Below are 25,203 nucleotides of genomic sequence, written 5' to 3'. Positions count from 1 at the left end.
GTTGGTTTTGGAGAGGACATTCCAATAATTCGATAAAAATATTTAAATAATACCTGCTTTTCTGAGTGACGCCAATACTTGGGACCCTAACGTCTATGGGTTTTTCGAACTATGTGTCTTGCCCATTGCCACTTCAGCTTCGCAACCCGTTATATCGATTACTCTAGTTCTTCGATGGATCTCCTCATTTCTGATTTGATCACGTAGGTACAGAAACTCCAAGAAAGCTCTGTCCACCGCCAGCTGAGTGACTCTAAGCTTTCTCATGAGGCCCATAGTTAAAGATCATATCTCGGATGAGAGGGCATTTTTTGTTACATCCAGTGCCATAAAAATCACAGTCGGGTTTACCGGACACTGCGTTAAATTATTATAGTTATATAATAAAACTATAAAACTAGCATAATGACAAATTGGTAAGGCAGGTACGCAATGATATACTTAATCTAGTGGGTAGGTAAGAAAAATGTGCAGCTCGACGTGTAGCATCGTGAACATCGCTGCCAGCGAAACCGGTCGCAGTGATCCATACTTAATTATTATTACACACTAGTTGAAGAGTTCGCTTTATTAGGGTTCCGTACTTCAAAAGGAAAAACGGAACCCTTATAGGATCACTTTGTTGTCTGTCTGTCTGTCGAGTCTGTCAAGAAAACCTATAGAGTGCTTCCCATTGACCTAGAATCATGAAAGGCAGGAAGGACATTGGATACTATCAATTTCTGACGCGCTCGAGTATGTCCACGCAACAGTTTTTTTTTACATATTTGGAAGGCTATAGCCGCTTTCCCCACCGATGAAAAGGTATACATTATATAACATTTTTTTCTTCTTATCATCTAAGCTTTGCATCGCAATAGGTCTCTATGACGCTCGAGTAAATCCCCATTTAGCATCGTGGGCTCTCCTACTATTAGTTGTCCTATACCTACATGAAATAAATAAATACTATTGATTTGTAATTTTTATGATAGTGTTTTACCTACCGCTAAAGGCGCTCCCGGGAGAGACGCAGGTACGAATGTTTTAGAGACGAACTACGTTTGTATGAAGCGAGTGACGGAGAGACCCCTCTTAACGTTGGTGGGGAGTAAAATCTTGTACTGAGGGTACTGCGTGCAATACCCAGGCCCAGGAGAGACGCTAGTTCGAATCCTTTGATACGAGTATGCATGTTTGATATGTATTTAAAATTGTTTTGATTCGATTAAATAATAAAAATTTACATACAAAAGTTAAAAGTCATTTTTATTGTTTGCCCCAAATATGCCCACTCTACTGGCGCGCGAACGCGACGCCTATTAGAAAACCTAGTCTAGTTGTAACAAAACATCGTAAGAACCAAGAAGTATTATAAAAAGCTGAGTCGGTCAAGCAAATTGATGGCAAGCACGTAGATTTTTGCTTGAGCCAAGCATGTTAGCCGTTTACAAGGTTTACTTGATGCGAGTCAAGCATTTATGAGCTTGGGCGTTAAATGACGTTTCGACTGTGTTCGAAAAATGAGAAGAGTGGCTTTTGCTGCTTGAGCAAGGATAAGGAAATTACCTGCTCGCCATGGAGCCGCTTCACCATCTCAGAAGCTCTTAAGAGCCAATAAGCATTATGAAGGGCTGAGTCGGTCAAGCAACTTGATGGCAAGCACGTAGATTTTCGCTTGAGCCAAGCATGTTGGCCGTTTACAATGTTTGCTTGATGCTTGAGTCAAGAATTTAGGTTTTTCGGAATTTAGGTATAGTTTGGTTGTGTGATCAACTTCTAGTTCTCATGCAGCTCACCTATGGCACTGTTACTGACTGTTCAAGATGGAACGCGATACCCTGAAATCTTTGTTGGATATTAGTACAGAATAGAAATAGTTTTATTCAAACAAATTCAACTCCCCAAATCTGATTATGGTGGGAAGGCCGATCGCAGATGGAGTTATTGGAAACGAAAAACAAAAAAATTCAAACAAATTTTAACCGGTGTGAAAAGTCACTCAATTATGAGAAATAAATCTTGGCATCGAGTAATAATAACTAAATTAGATCTATATATATTTTATTTAATGACTAATTGGGAGATTTGGCATCAATGGTTGATTTCGACTTGCTTCTGTGCGGAATGCTCCGAACTTTCACGTACTGGCCGGTCAAGTTCTAGAATGAAAATATTAAACTTATTAGAGTTTTATGGTAGTAACTACTAGCTGATCCTCGAGAATTCGTTTGTGTGGATATAGGTTTTTTAAATCGTGCGAAATCTTTGATTCTCTGGGATAAAAGTAGTCTGTGTGTTAATCCAAGGTATATGTCTATATCTATTCCAAATTGAAGCCAAATCCGTTTAGTTGTTTTTGCTTGAAAGAGTAAAAACATGTACACGAACATATACGAACTTTCGCCCTTAAAATATTCTGGTTTAAGACATTTATTGTTCCATAATGTCCACCATCATGCGAAGGAAGCTCGCTTTCTTTGGGCATTTACAGAGAGGAGGACAATTCTCATTCCCAAGTGTTGGAAGGGAGAATTGCAGGCAAAAGAGCTCAAGGTCGCTAAAGACGCAAATGGTTGGACGATATAAGGGGGTGGACAGGGCTTAGTTACCCGAAGTTGATAGAGGCGGCTTTAAATAGAGAAGCTTTTCGGATGATGATCGCCAAACTTCGTTTCGAAGAAGGCACGCGATGATGATGATGATGAAAAGAAATTTTCACTTAAATGGAACTTACAGGCTTTGTTATGAAACTATGTATTAGCAGGTAAGTACAAAATTACATGTTAGTGTGATTGATTAGGTAATCATTAGGTCAGCCGACGGAGGCATGTAGCGAAGCAATCCTGTGGGATGACAGGGGTGAGACGGAGTAGGCAGCGGCGGTCTCTCCAGGTTACGGGCGTCGCGGCGTTGCCTCTTTAGCCGGATATGGCCGCGGGGAAGCGCTTCCCCGGTAATATTGCCTAAGCCAATTATATGGATGACTAGCCGATGCCCGCGACTTCGCCCGCGTGGATTTAGGTTTTTCGAAATCCCGTGGGAACTCTTTGATTTTCCGGGATAAAAAGTAGCTTATGTGCTAATCCAGGATATTATCTATCTCCATTCCAAATTTCAGCCAAATCCGTCCAGTAGTTTTTGCGTGAAGGAGTAACAAACATACACACACACACACACATACAAACTTTCGCTTTTATAATATTAGTGTGATATAAGTTGCACTAACCAGGTCGTCTAGCGGCGGCTCATAGGTAGGAATGAGGGTGTGAGGGAATGCCACACGCAGGGAATGCGGCGCCTGGTGCGGCAAGTCATGTGACCGCGACGTGCCCGAGCGCGCAACGCAACGTACCTCCCGCAGTGCATCCAGAGCATTGTTTAAACGCACTTTAGCTAACAATGCGTACAGTGATTTCTCTTCGCAAACGTCCTAAAGGACATAAGTACACAAACTTTGATTAAAAAAAGGATTGCGCTCCGCGGCACTCTAAGGTTGAAATATATAGAGCGCACTTTGCTTAGACTTAAGGTTCAGTTAAAACGAGACAGATTTATGCAGCGGTATAGCGCTGTCCCGTTTTAACAGTGTCTTAAGTCTGAGCAAAGCCAAAGTGCGCTCTATAGATCTCCGCCTAACCCAGTAGACTCAAAAGGCCGATTCACATCAAATGCGTATACGTGACACGTGCGTAATGACGCGCGTAAACCCCTAACAAACCGGGTTACGCATACGTCCACGCTTTACGCAAGCGGTGTGCCATGTTTCATACAGGTTCATACATTACAACCCAATGGTACGCGCTACGTCTGTCGCTTACGCAAAGCTTATGCAGCCTGTGTGAACGAGCTAAAAGTAGGTAGAGCTTGTCTATTTTGAAATGACGCGCCCCACCACCGCAATTTACACATCACTACTACACAAAATTATGTAGTGGGGCGGGTCATTTCAAAAAAGACAAGCTCTACCTATCTATATTACATAAAATACGAATGCTGTCAAGTTAAAAAAAACTAAGAACGGTTTCAGACTAGCATTTTTAGCATTTTAGTAACATCTAGGCCGCATATAAGCGCATATATTGTATGCCAAAATGAACGTGAAACGCGCAATAAAAACGATACCTAGTCTGAAACCACTTTTGAACGCATAGCCCGATGGGATGGAAATCCGACGCGACAAGAGAAAGATCAGGCGCAGGACCGATGCTTTAAGTGCGTATCTACGTACATTAAGATGTTTACTTTGCCTTTGCTCCTGTACTTAGTGGCTAGGACAGAGTTGACGCCTGACATAAAGTAAGAGCAAATTCTAAGTTCTTAACATTTAGCTTGAGATTTTTAGAGGGTTCTATCAACTTTAACTTTCTTTGTTCAAACTAATAAAATACCTAAATCAGTCAAGATTTTATCCTTACCATGAGTTTACAATGGCGAAACATAAGTAAATAAAAGTAGAAAACTAAAACCCGACTGCGATCGTCTTACTAAACGCAGAAATATTTTTGTTTTTCTGTCGCTTGGTATATTTTGATGTTATACATTTATTTTCATGAACTCAGAATTTTTTCTCTTTCTGATTCTGATTGATGATGAGATGATGCTGAGATTCTGTGTTTTCCACTGTAGCGCCTAAACTGTTGGGCCGATTTTGATGAATGAGGTGGCAATTGATTCGTTGTAAAGGTCCGGGTCCTATGTCACCCGGACCTTTACAACGAATCAATTAAATAAAATATACTCTATATTTTATACGAAAAATTAACTTAACGGATGCTACATCAAAGAAGGACTGGCCTCCAAATTTTTTTGCCACTTTATCGAGTGGGGTGTCAAATGAAAGAAGAAAAAATTCTGAGTTCAAGAATGTAAATGTACTACAAAGTTAAAGTATACCAAGCTACAGAAAAATAACTTTACTATAATATTTCAGCGTTTATTAAGACGATGTAGGCGGGTTCTTACATACCCTTTGACTATGTTTTTTTAGCATTTCTTCCTGTTGCCTTTTCACTTCTTTTGCCCATCCTCTGAAACGGACAAAATTCATATTTCTTAATTCGATTGTTTTTAATTTAAATAATATTATTCATTATTTATACAATATTAAAGTCATCTTTTAATCAAGAGGGCTCCATCTTCATCACTTGCCAGAAGCTTGCTGGCACCCAAGTGTTAGTCTAGGCGTCTATATCTATAATATTGATGATGAATATAATATTATATATAAAAAATTTCTTCCCTGGCGATGTGAATATTTCCTGTTCGTACCCCCATTAAGTATGTCTACCTATCTATTAATAAATCAATCAAAAATATAAAAAGCATACCCGTTAATTTGAAGGAACTCTTCTAAAACCTCTTTGTCCTGTTTCAGTAAATCGAAACATTGTACCTCAGCTTCGGCCCACGTCTCATTGAGCTTCAGAGTCAGGTAGTGTGAGCAGAGGACAAGAATTGTCTAAAAATAATAATTGATGGTTATTAGGTGGCTTAGACACGACGGACGGACGGACGGACAGACGGAAAGACAGACAGAACCCTAAAAAATCGTGAGGAAACCAGCATGCCTGAGAGTCCGCCATAATGTTTCCAGCCAATCCGCACTTGGCCAACGTGGTAGCCTATGGCCAGAAATAATTTAACTTGTAATAAATTATCTCTGACTAAGGCCAAAACTCTTCTCATTCTAAGATGAGACCCGGGCTCTGTTTTGAACTGGCGATGGGTGGATCATGATGAACGAGGTTGCGGGCAAAAGCTAGTGATGAACAATGTAAAAGAGTCAAGAGATATAAGTATACCTCTTCGTCGAGTGCCAGTTGTATGTTCTTGTACAGATTGTATGCCTCGTCTGCTATTGATACTTTATGTTGTAAATCTTCTGAAAGAATATGTAGAAGTGCAAACGCCTGAAAAACAGCATCATAAAAATATTTACATACTATTTCGTACGCCATTGATCTCTCTCTCCCTCTCTCTCTGCATCGTCATGAGGGTTTTGGCCCCTTTTTAGGGTTCTGTATCTCCAGAGCAAAAGGAACCCCTAGACTATAGACAACGAAGTCTCAATCTAGGCCCCAGAGTCGAGTAAGTAGAGTAGTAGAGTAGAGTAAGAGTAGAGTAGAGTAAGGTAGTAAAGTAGAGAGTCTTTCCAGACTCGTCAAGGGAATCAAAACATATACCCTAGAATAGTATAATACCCTATAGCAATGTCTTGTAGAACATGTAAAAATGAAAACCTGACAGACGGACAGACAGACAACAAAGTGATCATATACCTAAGGATTACTTTTTTCCTTTTGAGATACTGAACCCTAAAAAGTAGCCAGCCAACCTTAATATCTTCTACATTATTTTTAAAATATGCAAATCGGTCCGGAAACCTCGAAAAATCGGCGCAATTTTTCTTCTGTGTTATTGTAAGCACAAGGCTTACATGAAAGATTTTTTTGGAAAATCCGCGGGAAAATACAGTTCCCGCGGGACGCGGACGAAGTCGCGAGCATCAACTAGTGGTGTTATAAAATCCGGAAGTGTGTTTGTCTGTCTATCTGATGATGAATATAATGAGAACCTTAGACATCCGAGAGCCAGCCATGTCAGCAACTGCTAAACACAAATAAGGTCGTCCACGAGGAGCCTCACAGAAGTCTGGACTCTTCAACTCATTGCGAACCTCCGTCGACATAAGAGGACAATCCAGATCTGTTCAAAGAAGGGTTTTTATTTTTTATTCCAGTATGTACTTCTCACCTAATGGCAAGTGATGATGGAGTCTAAGATGGAAGGGGTATGATAGCTCGTTCAAAGAGGCTGCGTAAGCGTAGACGTAGCGCCTACCATTGTGTTGTAATGTTTGGAACTGTATGAAACATGGCACACCGCGCGTAAAGCGTGGACGTATGCGTAACCCGGCGTGTTAAGGGTTTACGCGCGTCACTATGCACGTGTCTAGTGTACGCAATTGGTGTGAATCGGTCTTAAACCCGTAACTACCCCCGATCGGTTCTATGCGGCATCGTACCGGGACGCACGATTGGCGGCACGGTTTTTGCCAGTAGGGTGGTAACTACCCACGGCCGTCCCTGAACAGCGCTGCCGCATCGTTGCTCCGCGCTTCACTACGCATGGATTCTGAAAATGGTAGTAGATATACCGATAACTGTACCCTGTACGACGCCGCGGTGGTCGAGTCGCACGCCGCTCGCGAGACAGTCGTCTCTGAACATCGCCGCCAACAGGCTCGCAATCGTTGCTCCACGCTTCACTACGCATGGATTCTGAAAATAACAAGGAACAAGTAGACGTTTGGGAGGCTGCAGCCGTAGCTATAGGTACTCTATCCTATCCACGGAAAGAAGTTAGCCTAGCGCTCTCTCTGTTACGTAATCCCATACAAATGCCAGAGACTAAAATCTCAGTGGGTTTTAACCATTTTGAATCACCAACCAATTATTTTTAGGGTTCGTACCTTAAAAGAAAAGACAGAACCCTTATAGGATCACTTTTTTGTCTGTCTGTCCGTCTGTCGTGTCTGTCAAGAGAACCTATGGGATACTTCCAGTTGACCTAGAATCATAAAATTTGGCAAATAGGTAGGTCTTATAGCAAAGTAAAGGAAAAATTCGAAAAGGATTATGAAAGGGCTGTACATTCTAAAACAGATTTTTATGCGTCATATTTTTTGATTTCTCATGCAAAATGTCGGAAAATACCCGAGTACGGAACTCTCGGTGCGCGAGTCGCTCGACCGATTTTTTTAGTGATGTCAATTGTAAATAGGGATTTGAGCTTACCGCATTGGAGGCGCCATAGACCGGCGCGCCAAGTGACGAGCTGCGCGACTGCGACTCCACTGCGCGCCGAGTCGCAAAGCAGTGCCATAGCCAAGCACTGTATCGCGGGCTTGCTCATCTTAAATATAGTGAAAAGGCTATAACTCAGAGCCGTGAAGAGTTTTCTCGTCTTACATACAGGTTGTAACCAGAACGCTAACAAAAAAGTTCACAATATATTGCAAATAAAACATCTGGCTAACGCTATGAGGTCAACGAACGTTGCGTAAGTGGGCCACTCTGCACGCTATTCATTGCTGGTTTGAAAAATACTAAATCACTAAAACTACAAAGCAACGCTAAGTTTTTGCTAGCGTTCTGGCTACACCCTGTATACATAGATTTGAAAATGTAGTCAGGCATCAATCTTTTCATAATTTTACGTCGTTGAATCGTCTCGTCATAATGCGGGTTGCTCTTACATCAAGTAGGAAGTCACTTAAGAAACTCACTTAAGAGTGCTCTCCATGATCTCTTCAAGTCGAGCGTGTGAGCATGGCTATTGCAATCAACATTTACGGGCAGGACATACTCAAGAGTGATGCGTGACGTGATGCGTGGATATGTTTGGTATTGAGTTAATAATTGTTTGCAAATCAATTAATATTTTTCAACAAATTAAAGACATTTCGACTTATTATCACTTAAATAAAGTTTAAGTTAAAGCCAATAATTTTTCAATTTCGAAGTTTCTTTATATGTTTTATTTACACATGAAGTTTGGCTTTTAATATGCCCGAGACTTCGTCCGCGTGGATTAGGGTTTGTTTAAAAATCCCGTGGGAACTCTTTGATTTCCCGTTTCCAATTTTGAACTTTATCTTGTAATACTATAGAGTACTTAAACCTCCAGAATTTATATGCATTCACTAACTGTTATCATATCTAAAAGATTGTACACGCCATTTCTCATTACGAATTTCTCCCTGTATTCCTTCCTCCATATGATTGCTTCCCAAATGAAGTTTAATATCGAAATAAGCCATCTGAAATTATCATTTCGTAGTTTTAGCCATGTAGGAGAAAAAAAAAAATATTTAAAAAATCGACTTTCAAAACCATTACAAAGTAAAAAAGTAATTTCTGTTTCTACATAATAATTTGAGTATGTATGTATGAAGTTGGGCGAGCCCTAATAATGTGCTTAAAAGTGTGTGAAGTCTGCCAATTGACCTATAGCGACTATGTCCATCATTCTCACCCTTCTCATTCTGAGATGAGATCCGTGCTCACTTGTGAGCCGATTGATGGTTTTATTTTTATTTTTTTATTCAGATACAAGTTAGCCATTGAATGCAATCTCACGTGACCAGAAATTTAGAAATTAAAAAATTCCAAACCCCTGCCGAGAATTGAGCCCGAGACCTGATCCCAATAATAAGACCACAGCGCTCACCACTGCGCCTGTGAGGCTGTCGAAAAATAATGATGATAAATGAACCTGTCGCTAAGAAGTAAGTGTTTGTCGAGGGAGTACAGCGCGATGTCGAGCATTTTCGTCGCCAGCGTGTTGACGGAGGCGGGCCACTGGAGCTGCGGGTAGACGCAGCAGGCGAGCTGCCGGTCGGCCTCCACCGCGCTGGTGAGCAGGCGCACGGTCAGCGCCAGCACCACTTGGCTCTTCTCCACGGGTGGGCAATGCTGCTCGAGCAACGTGTAACAAAGATCTAAGAAAGATATAGAGTTTTATGGTCTATGGGAGAACCCAGTGCGGTCAGAAAACTTGTGTTTTAGGGTTCCATACCTCAAAAGGAAAAACGGGACCCTTATGGGATCACTTTGTTGTCTATCTGTCTGTCGTGTCTGTCAAGAAAACATATAACGTATTTCCCATTGACCTTGAATCATGAAATTTGGCAGGTGGGTACTTGGGTAGGTCTTATAGCACAAGTAAAGGAAAAAATCCGAAAACAGTGAATTTGTGGTTACATCACAAAAAAATTTCAAAGTAAGATAACTAACCAAGTGGGGTATCATATAAATGGGCTTTTTTATGAAGATCTCTTATAGAAATAAGTGCCTTCCTGTCCATTTTTTCTTTCTTTTCTCTTTATTGTTACAATTTTCTGGTACAAATAAAAAATAAATTTAATTAGGAACAGGTGTGAGCATGCGCGCTTAATGCCATGAAAACCAGGAAAGAAACCACTATGTATGAACAAACTGCCTATACTCTGTTTTGCGAGGACAAGCAAACCGCCGTTCCTGCAGAACTGAACGTCCAATTTCCGTTGCGGGCAGAATTCATCATCATCATCATCATTGGCAACACGATCTGTCCGAAGACTTTGGTCTTCAAGCACTGATGAATTTTGGACCAGAAGTCATCTCGAAGCTTCCCGAACGCTGCACAGCCGAGAATGAGCAAAGCAAAAGTATTCACGCATGAGTATAATGATTCCGTGTGTGTCGAACAGATCGCGCAGAGAGTCGGCTCGCGTCGGTTCGCTTCGGCTACGGATGGCCGCATGCAGCAGCCGCACGCACCAGTACAGCACTGGTAGCTCGTACGGGTTCTCAGAGTACCATTCGATGTACCACATTATTCTGCGGAAAAAATCTTAGAGATTAAAGAGGTCTCTCTAAAAGGAACTGTACGTAAAAAGTCTTAGTCTGCGGTCCAGGTGGGCGCGGGTGCGTCAAGAAATTACAACAAGAAGAAAGGGTTTACAAGGAATTGGAAGGAAGACGCGCGGACGTGTCCTAATCGAGAGCGGGTGCCGAACGGCATGGAGAGCTGGCCGCCCCGCACGCTGCACCCGTTCCCTGCTGGGCCGCAGACTTAGCAGGTATAGCTTACTACTGGCTATATAGGTCCCGGCACTGATCTAATAGCAGGACCTTGAATGCGTAGAATTTATACTATAGGTATATTTACTATATATACTACCTACTACATGTATCTCTCGCACCTATTAGGAGATGATCTTCCTGGCGCTGTGATAAGCGCTGTGGTCTTATTAGTGGGACGTCCCGGGTTCGCTTCCCTGCAGGAGTTTGGAATTTTATAATTTCTAAATCTCTGGTCTGGTCTGGTAGGAGGCCTCAGCCGTGGCTAGTTACCACCCTTCCTGCAAAGCCGTGTCGCCAAGCAATTTAGCCTTCCGGTGCGATGCCGTATAGAAACCAAAGGGGTGTGGGGGTGGCATGTAGACCTGAGCTGCGCATTTAATCTATAGTGAACTATGATGTCTTTTGGAACAAATTGCAATTTGCAAGCGACTTAGTTCCTGAATGAGATAGTAAGTCTGCTGAGGTACTGGTACACTCGGAAAAATAATTCGCTTGGCAGAGCATACTAATGCGCGCGTATGTATAACACACAAAGATACGACCCGATGCTATCCGATAATAGATACACTCACACTTACTACACTCACTCACACTTCTAGATAACCTTACCAGTCGTATAGGGTTGCAAATTTCACATTCGTCAACATAGTTCTGATGGCCGAGTGGTAATAGTGTTGAAGTTCTTAAATATGGCGTGAGTTCTAATCCTAGTGGGGGATTGCTTTTTTATTTTTGCAATTATTTATTTTGTCTTCTTTATACAGTCAAAATTATCATACTTTCAAACAATATAATTATAAGCAAGAAAAAACAAAAATAATAACACTTTTCTATTTTAGAAGTTATTTATTTGTCTTTTGTGCAGTTCATAAATTATTATAATAAGCAAGAAATAAATAAGACGCTTGTCAAAAAATTAACACATCAAGTTTACAGAAAGTATACAAAAGAGGAAAAAAAATTGACATACTTTATCTACTCCTATTACTCCTATAGTAATTTAAAACCAATATCGATGTGAAGTATGCTAAAAGTCGGTCAAGTATGAACGTAATGTTTTATTTACGTTTTGGGTTACTTTTAGGTTTGTGAGATGAATCAACATGTTAATTACTTAGTTAGAAATCAAAATCAATTATAACTTCTAACTGCAATAACAATAACATCACTCTCAAATAGAATTAAATTAATTACCTATACTTTATTTAATAATGTATAAAGGTAGGCCACCCTCGTAAGCTATTACTTTTTGTAATCGACTCGTCATGTTAGTAACCATATTCCAGCAAGTCTATGCTGCCCCACAGAGACTCCCAGGTTGAAGTTACCACTTTATTCAAAGTATAATATATCGTTTACCTGTTGTTCTATTATTATAGTATTTTACGTCCATCCTTGTCCGACTCAAAAGATTTTTCATTATTAAAAATAACAACGTAATTACATCAGTCAAAGTTTATATATTTCATTGCAAAATGAAAGTCTATGGTCCTGGTGCAAACCATTCGTAATATTTTCTTCGTAATGTATTCCGGCCGCACGCAAATGCTTCCGCACAGTTTGTAGAACTACATTGTGCTTGGTCGCTGTCAACCAAATTTTTAAAAAGGAATCCACGCTATGCATTGCAACGATTTCTTGGTGGTGATGTGACTCCATCTTATAAGCTGATGGTTTGGGCCCAGGTCAACAATTGTCTACATGCCCCGTTTCTCCGTAGTGACAGACCCACAAGCGCACGGTATTCATCTGTAAATGATTATATCCTGGATTAATACATAGGTTACTTTTTATCCCGGAAAATTAATGAGTTCCACGGGATTTTTAATAACCTATATACACGGGAATGAAGTCGCGGGCATCAACTAGTATTTAGTATATTGGTTACATTGTTATATTATAATGCGTCTGATTAAAAGTATTAAATGGACTAAAAACATTACGCTAACCTTTAGAAAATACTAAATGCACATAAGTAAAACCATAAACATAATTTCAATACGAGTAGGTTATATTTGTTTACTTACCGATATCATCGATTTCGGTTATCGAAATATTCCGCTCAAATAACAATCTCTGCTTTTTAAACAAAGATAAATAAATGTTCCATGGTGGTGAGAAGTTCAGTAGTTATTCAGTGTGAAAAATAACACAATACACCATAAATGAATTCACTACTAGGATCTATTAATCCGCGTGCTCAAGTTCTATTTGACAATAATTTATAAAATAGGTAGGGTAGATTTAAAAAATGGGACATCAACTTGATATTGCCATTCTGTAATCTATAGGTATACCTACACCGCATAATTTATCGTTTTGTGGGTTCGAAACATTTCAGTGATGAATAGACCTTAACTGTCTTGTTTTAAAGCTTAAATTCGTCCACATATCTACAGCCAGCACTGCAAGTGAAAACTGCTAATTAAAGTCGTGAATTTTAGACGTTATCTCAAGGTGGTTTAAGGCCATTTTACTCTGACATAATTGTGCTTCGACGATCGGATTCTATCAGCGTGGGTAAGCGGCAATACTACCTAGTGCCTGCTGTGGGGAAATCAGCGAAATATGTAATTTGTAATTATTGCAAGTAGGTATGGTGAAAAGAGACCGACAATTCATTAAAGAGAGATAGGTGTAAAATAATAAGTAAACGAGTTATGCACACACATAATGCTTCGTTGTGTTGGCTGCTTACCGATTTGTTTTGCTTTGGGGTCAAATTAACCACGTGTGAAGAGGTTACGCGACCTGTAGTGGCTACAGGCCAGATCGCGGGGTTCGCCAAGGTGGATTTACTCTCCGGGCTTTCTCAACGTTTATATCAATGATCTGATACGTGAGCTCAGGGGCAGTGGAATTGGCTGCCACCTTGGAAATGTTTGTGTTAACAACTTGAGATATGCAGACGAGATGGTGCTCCTGAGAGCTGGTCTATCTGGATGATTCTGCAGTTCGAAAGGTGCCGCAATTCAAGTATCTGAGGCATTTTCTCACCGGTGACCTAGATATGAAAAGAGAGAGGAGCCCTTTTGGTTCAGCGTAACATGCTTGCTCCCAGATTATCTAAAGATGTGAAATTGTCACTATTTCGTGCATTTTATCAGTGTTTCTATACCTGTCAATTATGGACGAAATAAAACGAGCAACAATGCCATTAAAGTGCAATATAATGACGCATATCGCATCCGAATGAGATTGCCAAGATACTGCAGCGCGTCAGGCCTGTTCGCCGAAGCGATATAGTCAGTGATTATTCCCAATCGTGTAGCCTCTTTCTGGCATAGAGTACGATAATTCAATAACGTCATACTTGAGGTTATCGGTGAGCATATGACTGGTCAGATATATTTAACCATTGGCGGCGTGTACATCGGGACGCGAATAAAAAGTAAGGATAGAATCAAGATTTTACTTTTGACTTCGATTATATTTATTTTATTAATAAATATTATTTCATACATTATATGTATATTTATACTTACTGGATTTTATCTGATTTAAAGAGATTATTATAAACTGAATTTTGCATACCGTCTTATTATATCATATTCTGCGACCAGTTTAGAAGGCATGAGGTGTATCGTACACACTAAAGCTTGGAGTGCGCTTTTACGAATGTCTACGAAAAGTGCTGGAGACCAGCGCGCTCTGAGGTCACACAAGTTAGGGTCCAGCAAAAACATCAGACCTAGGAGCCAATACTGGGATTCCACCATCTGAAATGCCACGATATTTTCAGTCCACTAGCAACGAAACTGTAAATTCTCTGAGAAAGGGGCGTGCGTCCAGCGTTATGACTACGGATATCAATGGATTGTGATTGTTAAGAAACGTTGACCAAATCGGCTATTATCACTAATATCTGATACTAGCCGGTGCCCGCGACTTCGTCCACGTGGATTTAGGTTTTTCGGAATCCCGTGAGAACTCTTTGATTTTCCGGGATAAAAAGTAGCCTATGTGCTAATCCAGGATATTATCTATCTGCATTCTAAATTTCAGCCAGATCCGTTCAGTAGTTTTTGCGTGAAGGAGTAACAAACATACACACACATACACACACACACACACACACATACAAACTTTCGCCTTTATAATATTAGTGTGATGTGATTACTGTAAAACCTAAGAGTCTAGATCTCGTTCTCTTAGTGAGTTATATGCGGAAAGATATGGCAAACTCATCATCATCATGATCAATCCATTGTCGGACCACTACTGAGCACGAGTCTCCTCTTAGAATAATCTGCCACGCTGGTCCGATGCGGATTGGCAGACTACACACACCTTTGAGAACATTTTAGGAATACTATTTTTATTTGTCAAAACTTTACAATCAGGCTGCTTAGATAGCAGAAGAAAAAAATAGAAGAAGAAAGAACAAAAGCAAAACTTACAAAGCGATTACAAGGGAAGGTTTTAAGCAAATCGACGGAGAAGTAGATGAGAATCTTCTTAAACTGAACATCTAATTGAGAAGTGTTGAAGCCTACACTTTGTATCCAGATTTGTTTTGGAGGGACCTCTGTAAGCACTGATAGCGACATTATATCTGAAATCAATTATACAAGGTCACAGACAATATCCGTAACATCCCTGCAAACTGATTTAGGACCGATGTGTCAAAAGAATAATGAGTCTCTGAGCGTAAGGCCTGTGGGAGAAATGAGGACTTAAAGAATTAGTTTAAAACTTCAATGTAACAAAGAAGTCAGAACTCGTCTGCCCCAGTGGCAGATATTTTATAGGAGACTAGGTGATGCTCGCGCCTTCATCCGTACTCCGTACCTATTCAGTTTTTTTTTTAAACCCATGGAAATCTTTGATTTTGCTGAATAAAAGTAACTTAAAATTATAGTAATAGTAGCATATACAATACATGTTTTAAATACGATGTTAACTACGTCATGAAACTTCTCCATTGAATCGTAAGGTGAAATGTAGATGACCTGGCATCAGCAAAGAGCAGAATGCCTCAAGCCGGTCACCAAAGCAGCTGAGCAGCGCATGCGCTATCACGGTCAGTGTTAATCTCTCGTGTCGGCGGCCTCTCGCACGGCACTCGTACCGGTACGCCCATAAGAAACACCTGTGGAATGCAAAGCGATTTATAATTGTACTAGTTTTGGATGACTTACCGGGCGCTGTGGTGAGTGCTGTGATCTTATAATTCTCAATAGAGACATCCACCGCCTCCATGACCCCACCGACCTATCGGTTATATGGGCCGAATCGCGAGAGAGCCCCCTAGTAGGTACTTGCTCTTGGCATGGTTCCCGGGAGCACCTTCTTGACTGCTAAAAGTTATCTCTGTTCTTGTACCTTGAGTCTTTCTCCCTTTCTGGGGCAGACGTTCACACCGTGCAGATCTCCGCGTGTCCAGCGTTCCAGATCTCTCAAACACCTGCTGGTCCGCAATCACGATGCCAAGCTGTTCCTCCCCTTATGTCATTGATGCACGCACTCCCGTAGCTACCAAAGCTTTCCGCCGAAGTGACGAGATCCTGAGGTAGAAGACTGGACCCTCTTCCCCGCGAACGATATCCGTCATGTGCCGGTACGGGCAATATGGTAATTTATAACTTTAAAATTGGTGGTAGTGAGTAGCAAAGGCCATGGCTAGTTACCTCCGTACTGGCAAAGCCGTGCTGCCAAGCCATTCAACGTTCTGGTACGATGCGGCGTAGAAACCGATCAAGGATATGAGTTTAACGAAACTATAATACCCCTTCCAAGTGAGCCCATCTTAGACTACATCATCGCTTATCACCAGGTGAAATCACAGTCAAGGGCTCACTTGTATCAGATTTTTTTAAATTCTTACCAACGAGCACTAACCTTTGAGAGTAATAATCTGGACAGGGAAACTTCCTGGCGACAGCAGGGTTTTCGTCAAAAAAACTCCTTAGTGTTTTGAGCAAGATCAAGAGCAAGGATAAAGTTGTTGACATATAAATGCTGCTTGAGCCTAAAATGAAATAGACGAAGCTTTGTATTTGTAAAAGCTTTTTTAAATTAAAAATATCGAGCAAACGAGCAGGCTGCGGGTAACCTTTTGTTAAATGATTGAAATTACCACCTTTCATGAGCATTTGCAGCACCAGAGTAATGATGTAGCAACGGTGATGTCTAGGCAGTGGCGGCCTTAGGGGGTGGCGAACAGGGCAATCGCCCGGGGCCTCGCGATGGGTAAGGCCGCCTCTGTGTCTAAGTTAAGGGACCAATTACCTACAGGCATTACATCATTCAGACGTATTATTACTAAACGATCAACTAATTTACGTTTGCAGCAGCCAAAACGATTTTGAAGGAAACTAACTAATTACATGGACCAGGACCGACCGTGAAGTATTTACCGAGTTTAACGTTGAAATCCTGTGGGTCTAAGGGTGTCTCTTCATAATCTGGCAAATCTTTCATGGGAAAGTAGGGGTTGAAGCGGTAGAGGATGGATTCAATAATATTTTCCCTCATTAGCTCGATACCTGTGAACAATCAAATAGATCGATGTGTTAACTTGTTAACGACCACTGAGTTGCTAAAGGTGAAGTTTCGCGGAAGATGGTAAACAAAGTTTTTTCATTCTTCACTTCCAAAAAGGAGATGGTTCTCAATTCGCCCAGTATTTTTTAAGTATGTACACTGATTTTTTCGAGGTTTCATATCTGAGGAATCCAGTAGAAGTTTCCGTGGTGGTCCCATAAAACATTCTGGATCCAACTCCTTGATCCTGATACTGCAGGGTTTCTGCCCGTCTAAGTTATGAAGATTCAGGAAGTGTTCATAAATAATAATAATAATATACATAATATATACATACAATAATAAACATACACGTATAAAAACAAAAAATATTTTTAATATATTTTTTATTAACTTTAAAGTTGAATTTCTTAAAACAAAGTCTAGTTTGGATACATTTCCCGCAGCAACGTCCGATTGCCAGAGCGTACTGACCTCGTGCTGGCATCATGAGGTAAGAATGCTCTATCTAAAAAGATAGACAGAACTTACAGAAATCGGTTGAGTGGCACGCCAGCAGCAATGCAATCTGTTGGAAAGTCGGGAAGCGCTCTGGTGTGGCAAGAGCGAGCATTCGCACGGTGGTGATGAGGATGTGGGTCCCGCCGGTCGTTAGTACATGTCGTCTTCGCAAGGTTCCCGACCCGCGTGCTTCGTCCGTAGCTGATAACTGCCAGAGGATCCCTCGCGACACCAGCTTGAACAGATCACCTTCTTCCACTCGTAGAAGAAGATACCCTTAAATCAGTAAAGGCCTAAATTAATCTCGGTATCAATCCATCAGCCTGTAATCTGTATACCTCCACTGCTACACATAGGCAATTTCAAGACTGCGGCAACAAAGAGGATCCTCTGCCTTCCTCATCCACCCGCTCCCCGCCAACTTCTTCAGGTCATCGGTCCAGGGGCAAGAGGTCGTCCTACACTGCGTTCCGCTTGTACTGTTATGCGGTCTCCACTCCAAAACACATCTGCCTCATCGACCGTCGGTTCTGCGACAGACATGACCTGCCCATCGCCTCTTCAGCTTCCTAATCCTTTGAGCTAATATTTTCTCTTTCCGGATTTTACCCCCGAGAGTGTTACCCGACATATAAAAACCTGTCCTAGGTATTAACGCACAACTGAAATCGTGATAGGCTAGTGGTTAGGACGTCCGCTTCTAATACGGAAGGTCGGGGTTTCAATCCCGGGCAAGCTTTTTACTTTTGGGAGTGTAAAAACACTGGGCAAATAGCACTGGCGGTACTAACATGTGCAAATAGCACAAACCCTCAGTGCACTGGCGGATCACTGACTGTCTCGTGCCGGCATTGACGTGTGCAGATAGAGCTATCCGTCCATCCGTCCGTCCAACCATCCGTCTGTCTATCTGTATGTCTGTCTGTCTGCCTGTCGGTCCCGAGTACGGGACCCTCGGTGCACGAGTCTGACTCGCACTTGGCTCACCTAAAAATCCGATATAATTCCTAACAGCTTCTAGTTGAGTAATAACATCGGACGCGACTGTCAACAAAATCGGTTTGTTCATATTGCGCAAGAGCAGAACCAACAATTCTTTCAGGCTGGGCTTCTTCTTCAAGTTCTCCACCAAATAATCCAGTACCGTGGTAAGACTGTTCAGAACTTCGATTTTCTGTGGTATTATAGGTCTCTCAAATAAAACCATACTGACCAACTTTATATTGTTATGCGAAAGTGTGTAAATCTGTCAGCGGTGATACTCTTCCTATTTAGGTAGAGTAGATTTAGATGTCAGCCCTTAGTCGTGTGGACCGGGGTTCGATCCCGGGCATGCATTTTCGGAGTTATGTGTTTTCAACAATTAAATTTCGTTTGTTTTAATAATGCTGGAGGATAACAAGGTTACGTAACCTGCGTGCCTGAGAGTTCTCCATAATGTTCTCATAGATGTGTGAAGTCTGCAGTCAATCCGCTCTTGGGTTCTGTACACGAAGGGTGCCAACGGGACCCTACTACTAAGCCTCCGCTGTCCGTCCGTCAGACCGTCTGTCTGTCAGTCAGCGGGCTGTATTTCGGTAATGAATTCTATTGCCGTTATAAAAATCACACTAATCACACTACCACACTAATATTATAAAGGCGAAAGTTTGTGTGTATGTGTGTATGTACCTATGTTACTCTTTCACGCTAAAACTAGCGGACAGATTTGGCTGAAAAGAATGGAGATAGATCAAACCCTGGATTAACACATAAGCTACTTTTTATCCCGGAAAATTAAAGAGTTCCTACGGGTTTTTTTTAAAAACCTATATCCACGCGAACGAAGTTGCGGGCATCAGCTAGTCAACTAGTAGGTAAATAATAAAACAATGAAAATGACTGCCAAGAAAATTAAAAAATTAAAAATTTGTTTCGTGTATGAGCCCAACTCGCACTATGCTGATGTTTATTTTATCTTAGTAATCCAATTTTTAATCAAAAGTGTATAAAACAAAGGATACATATCCGAAGCGAGCCAATACGGCAAAATCACGTAGGTGAGCTTCCAGCCTCTCAGTATTCTGGTGACCCACGGGATCCTTCACCAGGAACTCCAAAATGGCTGCCAACTCCCATCCGTACAGCGGGCATCCTTCGCCCCACTTACTATCTGCAATTATTAGGAGTTGTAATAGACTATTTTTTTTTGCTGGGGAAAATGCACTTACGCATCCTAGACTCTCTCTATAGTCGTATTCCTTAATAATGAGGGTCGTGAACCCTTTCCATTAATTCTCTTGGGATAATAATGCGGTGGGTTCCCAGATCCTTCTACATACACATCCTTTACAAAAGCGGGTAAGTACATGGGGCTCACTGGTACCGTCACGGGAGCCCTACTAAAAACCCAGTTGCACAGACTGCATAGCATGGTATGAGGCGTATCAGGATCTCTGGTATCGGATGCGACTGAGTCGGCTCGCGCGCCATCGTTGAGCCTATTTCATAAATATATAATAATAAATAATCCATGATATACAAAGAATCAAAAACTTAATTTGATATAATCCGCTAAAAAGGCAAATCTGTATCAACATGCAGCATGCGACATGCAACACCCGCTCTCCCACTGCTAAGCATGCAGGAAAGCCAGCCACCAAGCAAGCCCCAAGTACAGTTAGCAATCAAGCTAGGTTATAGTCCATAGTCGATGTACTGGCGGGTGCAAACCTAGCTTTATTGCTGACTGTACCACAACGCAACACCACACAAATCAAGCTTTTGATTCTTTGTTTACCTATTTCCTGAGGTGGGAAAAGGTGAGGATAACGTTTCCTTCTTCCCCTCGGTAACCTGGGTGGTCTACTCGGTTTCTGGAGGGAGCTTGGTTGGCTGGAGTAAAGACTTCGGCGGGGTGGGGCAACACAACAGACGAAAACATTTAAATGCGGAAGTCAGCCCAGAAGAAAGAAAGAAGGGGTGGAGAACGTCCCCTTCTTCCCCCTGTCTTCTTCTGCGGGACGGGAGGAAGTCAGCGCCCAGATCTCATTTCCGCTCCGCGGCCTCCTTCAGTGTTCTATACCTTCTACTTAGTACAAGAAACAATAGGAAGGTTTGCAGGTTAAGAGTGCGGACGTGAGAAATCTGATGAAAATAGGTAGGTATACCGTCAAAGGGAATGTGGGCTAAGGAAAGTTTAATTTCAACTGCAATAGAAGGACCTGCGTATTACTTTTGGTAGAAGGTCGACGCGTAAGTATATCTGGAGAAATTATCGGCAGTACATCATTTGATAGACATGTGTGAACTTCATTGCCTTATTTATTATACTTCACCTAGTTATAAGTTGGTAGGTGGTGCCTGCGACTTCGTTCGCGTGAATTTAGTTCCTAAAAATCTCGTGGAAAATATTAACTTCCGTGATATAAAGTCTTAGTTACTTAGTCTATTTCCGTTACAGGATGCAAGCTATCTCTTTACCAAGGAGATGATGTTCATATTCATATTCGTATTCTTTATTTTGCATTTCACATTACACATGAGACCTTGTAACGGTATGGCAAAATATATAGATATATATTAAAAAATGGTACATTAAAAAATGATGACTAGAACTTCGTTTAAATGTGGATTTAGCTTTTAAAAAATCCCATGGGGACTTTTTGATTTTCCGGGACCTATAGTCCTTTCGATTGTGTGTATCACTTCCTTGATAAAGATTAATGTTTTCCCTATCAAAGATTATATTGTCATTGTTAATATATTGAGAAGGCACTGTGAGTATACTGATCTCTTTAAACTTATCATGGAGGAATTCGCGTGAACATATTAAGCACCTGTAGGTATTGGGTCCAACTCCTTTATTAAGTTTCTTCTGAGCTTGGTCTTTTCAGTGTACTGTTTCCCTTCGGGGCCGTGTACACATTGATATGTGTCAGAACTTCCCGAAATTGATTCCGGGATACCCAAGTATTCGTCGGTGGTTATTCTTGTATACGTATCTTCAAACATCTTCCGTCTGAAAATCTGTGTGTGTGAAGAACTGGCAGAATCTGCGCAGTCACCTTTAGCCTTTTTTGGGGGGTCTTTTGCTTTGTTCTTAGCTTGAGCTTTGGGTGCGGATGAAGTGTAGGTCGAACGCTTTTTATCCATGTTAGAAACGGATAACTTTTTATTTATATTTAAAATAAATTATTAATAAATTATTATTATTGTTACAGATAAGATTAATTGCTTGTTTGTATAGTCCGTAAGGTCCGTACAAATGAGTTCTCAAGCGCCATTTCAACTTTTTGTATCAACTGTCATGTCAATAGTGCGGTTCACCTTTACAACAGGGACTTTATCCAATAAAATCGTCTTTTGACATGACAGTTGACACATTAACTTAAAATGCCGCGTGAGAACTCATTTTGTTTGCATTATATTTGTTTGCATTTGCCATAGCATTTGCCTTGCATTTGCATAAATATTTTGACAACTTTGACGACCCTTTTTTTCTTTATTTTTTAAAATAAAAAATAAAACTTACTAAAAATCGTATTATAACTTCTACTACTCTACAATCTCAATGAGTTCTAAATTATACCCATAGCTTTATGAGCGTAGCGAAAAATTCGTAAGTCTATGATTATACCTCACATGCTACTAAGAAAATTAAAATTTACCCGGCTCCTTTTTTTTGTATGGGAGCCCCTAAAATAGAATTTAATTGAATTTCTAATTCAATATTCGGTTTTCGGTCAATCAAAATTTCAGGTTTGTATTCACTCGTTTCATCTACAAGCTAGTCTCGTGGCACGCGGACAGACAGACAGACAGCAGAGTGACATTAATAAGGCTCCGTTGGGTACAGAACTCTTATAGTTATACTGTGATACTGCGGGTAATAATATTGGTAGTAACACGGGTAGCGAAGTAGAGTAGTCATAGGCTAATCTCGGAAAATTACATAGTTCCACAGGGATATTTGATTTTTGAATCTTGATTTTTTGAATTTAGGTTTCGATATACCTGTTGGTTACGGAACCTTAAAAATTGGACGTTGGTACTGTCGGATAAAGTCAAAGTCAAAGTCATTTATTCAAAGTAGGTACAATTGTACTCCTTTTGATGGTCGAAATTGTTAAACTTGTACGATATAGTGGTGATAATTAATTACGTTACTTAAAACTAAAGCTACGAGGGTTACAAATGCGCCAAAGTCTGAGAGAGCCCACAACAAACTCAGCCGGGTATTCTTTTTTTTTTATTATCACCACTTTACAAACTCACATAAACTTATTAGAACTATGAAAGCTGACTGGCAACTCATTCCCAAGCTTTCGTATCATTTAAATAATCCTTTACATTATAATAGGATTTTCCGATCAGTTTACGTTTTACGAAAACTTTGAACTTATTGAGAGACATCTCCAATATGTCTTCTGGAAGCTTATTATAAAAAAGTATACAGTTACCAATAAATGACTTGGTAACTTTACTTAGCCTAGAGGCGGGAATTACAAGTTTATTTTTATTTCTAGTATTTACATTATGACAGTCACTTTTTTTAATAAATTTATCCATATTTTTATGGACATATAACCCAAAAATATATTGATTATGCACTGTCATAATTTTAACTTCCTTAAATTTAGTTCTTAACGACTCTCGTGGTCCCATCCCATATATGGCTCGAACAGCCCTCTTCTGCAGCACGAAAATAGAATTAATATCAGCAGCATTTCCCCATAATAATATACCATAATACACATAATGCTGTGAAAGTAACTAAAATACACTAATCGCGCCGTTTCTATGTCTGTCAACTGGCGAATCTTTTTAACCGCATATGCAGCAGAACTAAGTCTGCTCGATAAATTATTTATATGAGGGCCCCATTGGAGTTTAGCATCTAACGTTATTCCGAGAAAAACAGCGGTGTCCACTAAATCCAATTCCTCATTATTAAGTTGTTCTGTGGTTTGCACCTGTATTTGGTAATGTGAATTTGATACACTTTGTCTTTTTTCCATTAAGTAGTAAGTTATTAGCTTCAAACCACTGTACGGTGTACCACCTTCGTGAGAGAATTGTTTACTTTGTCAAAGGTTTTTTGATACCGATTAATAGGTTGGATAGCTCGTGATGTAACGTTTAACAGAGCTCTCTCCGTCACTTACTCCATACAATCGTAGTCCCAATTTCATTTGAATATTAAGCAACCGGAGTTCATGAAATTTTGCAGACATATTCTAGAAACTAATATCTGTGCCTGTGGTGTTTTAGATTTATCTAAAAATATGTAGTTTTAAAATTACAGGGGCTCAAAGATTTGTATGTGAATTTGTAAGTGACCGCGTAACTTTGAAACCGAATATTTTAACGGAAATCTGGAAAACCACAGGCATAGATATTGGTTTCCGGAACGTTTCTACAAAATTCCATTGAGTATTATTGCTTAGTATTCCATTGAGAGACGAACTACTTTTGTATGGAGCGAGTGGCGGAGAGACCCCTCTTGAGTATCAGTGGTTTAAATGGGACCGAGGCGAATCGGTCAGCCGGTAGCCCGTGCGCGCGCGCCGCTCACAACTGCTCGCGTGAAGTCATTGATATAACATACCTACATTTCTAGATATGTAGTCCCGCATAGATGAGTTTTCGAATGTGGGTAAAAAAAGACTGTCCAATAACGACAAACGATTTTAAGGGTTCCGTATCCGAACGGTGCCAACGGGACCCTATTACTAAGCCTCTGCTGTCCGTCCGTTCGTCCATCCATCTTTTTAGGGTTTCTTAATTCGTACCTCAAAAGGAAAAACGGAACCCTTATAGGATCACTTTGTTGTCCGTCTGTCTGTCTGTCTGTCTCTCCGTCCGTCGGTCCATCCGTCCGTCCGTCCGTCGTGTCTGTCAAGAAAACCTTTAGGGTACTTCCCATTGATCTAGAATCAATTTTCAATGTAAGATAACTATACCAAAAGGGGTATCACATGAAAGAGCTTTACCTGTACATTCTAAAACAGATTTTTATTTATTTTTATGTATAATAGTTTTTGATTTATCGTGCAAAATGTTGGAAAAAGTACCCGAGTACGGAACCCTCAGTGCGCGAGTCTGACTCGCACTTGGCTGTTTTTTTTAAATTCTATTACAAGTTCGTCCTGAACTGCAATCGCACCGTGGTAAGTGATGATGCAGTCCAAAATAAAAGCAGGCTAACTGCTGGGGTATGGCAGTTTTTATTAAACCCATACTTATCGGTTTCTACACCGAATCAAATCACGGTCGGATTTGACTTTCTGGTACGTATTGTACCAGAACGTCAAATCGCTTGGCGACACGGCTTTGCCGGTAGGGTGGTAAGGGTAACCAGCCACGGCCGAAGCCTTCCACCAGACTAGACAATTCAATTTAGAAAACGGATTAGGATCGGAAACGGAATAGAACATTAGGCCACGGATACTTCTGTAAGTTTTATTCACTTACATGATTAACTTACGATTATAATACTAATGTAAACATTCTTATAAGTACATTTTCATTAGTTATTTATTTGTCAATTAATTACGCAAGCTACTTTAGTAATCGCGGCCTTGTAAAGAAGACACAGACTGCGTGTTGCCAACTTTCTAGTTCA

The 25,203-nt window shown here is 40.6% G+C and overlaps 1 pseudogene; it reads right to left on the bottom strand.

The window, feature by feature from the left end:
- Nucleotides 1–3,274: 3,274 nt before the first annotated feature.
- LOC123879796 lies at nt 3,275–21,738 on the bottom strand (annotated as a pseudogene).
- Nucleotides 21,739–25,203: the final 3,465 nt, after the last annotated feature.

This window comes from Maniola jurtina, chromosome W, assembly GCF_905333055.1.
Source record: "Maniola jurtina chromosome W, ilManJurt1.1, whole genome shotgun sequence".
NCBI lineage: Eukaryota > Metazoa > Arthropoda > Insecta > Lepidoptera > Nymphalidae > Maniola > Maniola jurtina.
Note: the sequence above shows the minus strand (reverse complement) of the source record. Positions and strands in the feature narration are given on the sequence as shown.